Source organism: Melitaea cinxia, chromosome Z, assembly GCF_905220565.1.
Source record: "Melitaea cinxia chromosome Z, ilMelCinx1.1, whole genome shotgun sequence".
In the NCBI taxonomy this organism is placed as follows: Eukaryota; Metazoa; Arthropoda; class Insecta; order Lepidoptera; family Nymphalidae; genus Melitaea; species Melitaea cinxia.
In genome coordinates this window covers 14,328,956-14,335,197 of record NC_059424.1, presented here as the reverse complement: position 1 = coordinate 14,335,197, position 6,242 = coordinate 14,328,956, and the positions used below count along the sequence as shown (strand labels likewise).

Sequence of the window (6,242 nt, the reverse complement as noted above, 5' to 3'; positions counted from 1 at the left end):
AAATGAAATAAATGGTAAGCTCTAGTTTTTCGTATAATTTTGTGAACACCTATCAAAAAATGTTACTAACCGCCTCTATATACCAGTATTTATAACATACTAGCTTTGACCCGCGGCCACGCATTGAATTTGTATTAAAAAGCATCGAATTATTATAAAAAGTATCCTATGTTACTTCTAATACCTCCAAGAATATGTGTACAAAGTTTCACGATGATCGGTTAAGTAATTTTCGCGTAAAAGCGTAACAAACAAACTTATATTCATATTTATAATATTAGTATAGATTAGGAATTAGGATATATATAATTACAGAAAAAATAACAATAAATATAGCAAAATCCCAAACAGCTGAAACTATAGTCAATTGGATTGGATATTGAAATGAGCGTCGATAATACAGTGCAATGGTTTTACAGTACTCAGGGTTGGAACTTCATTACTGTATTGCTAGATGGCGTTGAAGTAGCTAGATTTTGAGATTTTTTTGAAAAACAATTTTTTTATTTTTCGTATTTTTTTTTTCATAAAAATTATCCTATGTTACTTCTTATACCTCCAAGAATATTTGTACAAAGTTTCATTATGATCGGTTGAGTAGTTTTCGTGTGAAAGCGTAACAAAAAAACTTACATTCACATAATATTAGTAGGGATTCTTACCAAACGGCGTTAATTGATACGTTGCATGAACCGTTCTGTAGTTTTTTCCAGACAAGTATAAACGCTGCTTAAGCATTAGATTAAAGTTCATATTACTCTTAAAATAAATTGTCTCGACTGACTTATTTGTCATCCCTGAATAAAGATAAATAAGATTTTGCCAGTCACTGCTGTGCCAGTTTGAAAACGGAATAAGAATGTGAGAGAAAAGTTTAAATTGATCCTCTGTCATAATAATTTAAAGTTAGAACTATGAGATTTTTTAATGAGGTTTTTTGATCAGAAATAATTTAATTTGTACCAGTATTTATCAAAAGTCCATCCTCAAGTAGATAAAATGAGAAATGCAAGTTTCTGAGCTGGCTGAGCCGTTAGATTTATTATTATAACACTACAGTTTCGTCGCGTACCGGCCGAGTTAATCAATCGGTAACAAAAAATAATAATCAGTGCTTAAATTTTTCTGCTCAAAAGATACATACATCGATTTATCCGTACAATAGATATTTGTATACTTTAAATAATTGAAACAATTTTTTTTAAATAAATATTATAGTAGGAGATCCGAACTAGAGACGAACTTCACCAATCTGTTTCAATAAACATAAAATTGGTCTAAAAAGTGGATTAAAAATAATTTTAATCCAATGATTAAAATTACTTTACTATATTGAAAAGTAAATCGCGAGAGGGTTGGCTGAAATATTCCTTGCCAGGCTATTTTATATTCGCCAATCGCCATTCAAATCGAGCCAAATTCAACATTAACGCCCGGTTTCTGAAAGGCTTATCAATGCAGAAATTAACAAATCATCTGTCAAATCACTTGTTAAGCATGAAATGAGTTGGCAAAAGCTTGGTTAACTACTTAATTTAATCATACTGTCAGTTGACATAGCTGTCAAATTTGACTTTCGAATCGTATGTTAACCGCTATTTTGGGTTTCTGAAACGCGAATTAAGCTATAATCATTGTTCAAACGCCTGTCAAATACTCGGTCAACTAATCGGTATATATCGGCGAATTAACTTAAGGAAAACAATTATTTTCTACGTGAAACTACATTTTGGTTCTTTAAAGGTATGTAAAACATTTATAATCAAGTGTTATGTATATAATATATGTTTTATCTTATAATATAGTCAACATTTTGGTCTTGATAAACTAAAATTTTTGGTTCTTTGTTGTAGCTTACATAGCTGTCTATTATTATCACCAAGAAGATACTGGTCAAAGTTCAATAACAAATAAAAACACTTCTGTGCGGTCATCACTATTATTAACACATTTTAATTGTTAAGTTTTAAATTTTATTACTAACAATATATAAATAATAGGGAATTTAAAAGAAAAGGTCATAAAATATATATCTAAATATACATTTAGAGGAACTATTAAAAAAATACTTATAATTACTTAATAACTAAAACTTAAAACAAGCTATTATAATTATAATTACATTATCATATTTCCATACTACTATTTTCTACTAAACTAATGTTTTTTTTTTTTTAAATCAGTCTACAATATTCTGATAATTTAATTTTTTCTTCTAAAGATGCCCTCTTCGTCTTATTTTCATGATATTGTTTTTTTTTTTAATAATAAATAATAATAAATAAATAAATATCTTATAACATACAGTTTTTTTTTTTATAAATATTGATAGAAAAAATTGATATATAAATATATAAATACAAATATTACACCCAGACTTAGGCGGGAATCGAACCCGCAACTCGCGGACCATAAAGCAGGGTTGTCACTACAAACTGCGCCAACGGGCTAGTCAGTTATTGTTTTTAGGAACTATTTTCTTTTCTTGTATCTTCCTTAGATGTTTATATGATGCTTTATTAGATGTATGAGTATTATCAGATGTATTAAATAACATCACAACTAATAGTTTCTGTGGGTTTTGATACATCACAAATATATAAAATAATATTTAATTATGTTACATGACCACATGTTACAAAGCGAATGTCAAATCAAACTAATCGAGGACTAGCTAATTTTGCTGTGAATGAAGTTTCAGCAACTCGAATTGATTTGACAGCCGTTTTAAATCTAAAAGCCGATTAGTAGACCTATACTTTGACAAACGTTTCAGAAACCGGGCGTTAGTAGCCAACCCTACGTCATCGTGTCGATCAAGTAGATGTAAAATAATTTTTATCCATTAAACAGATGAGTGAAAATCATGTCTAGTTCGGATCTTAGACCATTAGTTATCTACCGATTAAATTGTGATTTTAAATTTTTTCCGAAAAGAAACTTGACTGATCATGTTTACTCAAGTTATGTTAACATTTGACAAATGTCTTCTTATCTACATAGATATAAAATTTTGCGCTATAATGTTTAAAAATCACAATAACATAAGGTCAAATGGAATGATCATGTGTTGAAAATATTAATAAAATATCTATAAAACTTTTGTTATTTATTTTATCTTTGTACTTTTGTAATATCTAATACAATTATTTTTGAAGAGAATGAAACAACAATTAATGATATTTGCTATGATAGAGATATTGTCACTTTGTTAGTACAGAGTGATAGTCAGTCATAGCACTAATAGCCGGCAGTGCGCTACGGTCGCTCCCATCGCGACGGCACGACCACACGCATTAACGGTTTAAGTGTAACGTGATGTTTAATTTAAATAGTGGAAGTTAAAAATGAAACAATTGTTTCAACTTATAAAAACATAACTTACATGGCATCTGTAAAACTCAAACGAAAGACTTGTATTTAATTTGTGTTTTAATAATCACTATTGTTCGGACTTATTTCTCAGAGTTCAGTTGTAAGCAAACGGTCTGGAATGTTTTAAGCGGCGTCCGCTTAATTTAATATTGACTATTTTGCTGATATGAATATCACACAGCTCATTTTAACGATAGTTAGAAGAGTTCGGTGTAAACGCTAGATCAGCTTTAATAGGTAAGTTATTACCTATGACAATAGGACGTTTTTTATTATTTATAGCAAATTGGATTTGTTCTTTATAATTCTAACTTTAGTTAGAATGTGATCTCACATACACAACTTTCGAATATGCTAGCGTATTATATACTTTTAGTTTTTCTTAAAATACATTGCTATCGAATCATTATATTCTAATCGACCATAAACCATAATATTTTCCGTTATTTATACATTATAGTAGTCATTCATAATTTTATAGATGACTCAGATCCGACTCAGAGTCATCAGCGATGACAGTGGTTTTCTTTATAGTTTTTTATGCTATTAGATAATCTATTGAACAGTTTTTGAAGTAAAACTTCTTTACGAACGCTTGACTTAAGCGTTAAGTTGGTGAATGGGTGACAAAAGCGTTACGAAAAGTGTGATCGGGCGAGGCGAACGGAGCAAGAGAGAGAGAGGTGCGAGCACACATTTTATTTCTCTATTTCTCTCATAGCCAGTTATGTTTCGTATTTCTAAGATACAGTGCAGGCCTATTGCTAAAAAAGTTTTACATCAATCGTGTTGTCTAAAGCACAGTCGTTTTATTTTAAACTTTCGGTAATTAAAAGTCTAAATTAAATAAATATTCTATTTTCTTTATATACTATTTTTCAATATACTGTCTCACAATTTAATGTAAAATAATATATCCGAAAAAATATAGTTAATTATTTTAAAACAATATACCTATAGTGAAAAAGTAAATAAAGTATGATAACAAACGATACAATACCTACGCTATGACTTAATTAACTTATTCACTTCTTATCTATGATCATATTGGTGAGTCTTATTAAATTCTTCTAAATGATAATAAGTTTTTATTACATTTATAAACTTATAAATAATACCACGTATATATTTAACATTATCCCTATGCCACAGAGTCAAAGTATACCCATATTTTATTTTATTAAAAATTTTTCATTTTCAATAAAATTGCTAATCATCGTCATCGAATAAAAATAGAAATAGAACCAACCATATTTTACTTATTTGTTATGGAACGAAACTGAACTGATACAGTTAGTAAAATTAAAGACTTCTTCTGCATGGTACTACTAGGTGTATATATATATATACAAGCATTAACCTCGATAAGCAATAGAACTCGCGGCCATCGGCGTTAAGGCGACTCTCACACCACTATACGCAAAGAGATTAACAATTGTTATTATTTTATTACTTATATAAAATACAAAGTTCTCTGTCGTCTGAATAGACAGTTTACTTTACTAAATTTTAATAATAAAACAAATATCATAAAAACAATTTTAATATCGTTATAATCTGGTAGACCACGTATTAAGGTCAAGGCGATATGTAACGAGGTCTATGTCATTTCTCATTACATTATTATATTTATTAAGTAATGTACTTTAGTTACACATTTTTTATTTAATAGCAATTTAATTTTTATGATGACTTCGTCTCTTAAACTAAACAAAAGAGAAATTAAGGGTTCTATATAAATGTGGATTTTATACATATAATTAAAAATAAACAAATGTGCCAAACATAACATTAACATACACTCATGGTCGCTTGTTTCTATGGTATTGTAACTTAATAATTGTTTATATATATTTATACTAAATGTATATAGTATCAGTATGTATAAAAAAAATATTTTATATGATTATATTGCCCTCCGCTGCTCAAATACGAGAGAGATTGCTACTCTGATTGAGCAAAATAGGGCCTCCAAAGTTTTCGAAAGACCATTGGGGAGAAGCCTTCTTGCGAAGCTCGGAAAAACGGAAGGGCCCCGGGGGATGACGCCGTGGGAAATCCTATTAGATTATTTTTACAAACTAGGTACATACAACAAAGATAATTATGAAAAAGTTAAAATAACAGGGAATTATCTACATAATCTATTATAACTGCAAACACTCCACCAGGTTTTACTACACAATAATGTTGTCTAAATGCTAATTTATGAAACAGAGACTATAAACTCAATCTGAAGAATATCAGACATTCCGTATGAACAGGATCGAATCTTTGACGTTTATATTTCACTATCATGTTGATGACTCGCACTGTTTTGACCTCATATTTCTTTTCTGCTCCGCTTGTTTACTTCGTATGTATTATAATTAATTATATTAATGTTTTTAATGTTATCTTAAAATGGTATAAAATAAAAATTAATCACTCCGCTCTTTTGACTTTCTATACGCTTTTTAAGTCGGTCTTCTCTAGACGTGACCTGACTTGATATTATTCTTCAAGCAAACAAACAAACTCTACTTTTAATTTATTAAGTATATGTTTGTTTCCTTTTTAACGGTATACCGAAAATATACGAAATGTGAAAACCGACATCTACAGTAAAAACATGGTCAAATTATAATATTTACAATAGCTGACCGCGCAAACGTTGTTTTGCCATATATGTCATTAACCCCCTCCCTCCCCGTATAACTTAAGGGTATGAAAAATAGATGTTGGCCGATTCTCAGACCTACCCGACATGCACACAAAACTTCATAAAAATCGGTCCAGCCATTTCGGAGGAGTATTGTAACTAACATTGTGACACGAAATTTTTATATATAAGATATAAATGAATGTTTGTCTGTATGTCCTTTATA

At 29.4% G+C, this 6,242-nt stretch overlaps 1 long non-coding RNA gene across 1 annotated transcript; it reads left to right on the top strand.

Annotated features, from left to right (window-relative positions):
• The first annotated feature begins 1,609 nt into the window (after window positions 1-1,609).
• Window positions 1,610-1,930, top strand: LOC123668359. Its single transcript, XR_006745568.1, has 2 exons — window positions 1,610-1,743; window positions 1,854-1,930. It is a non-coding gene; the product is annotated as an uncharacterized LOC123668359 (long non-coding RNA).
• Window positions 1,931-6,242: the final 4,312 nt, after the last annotated feature.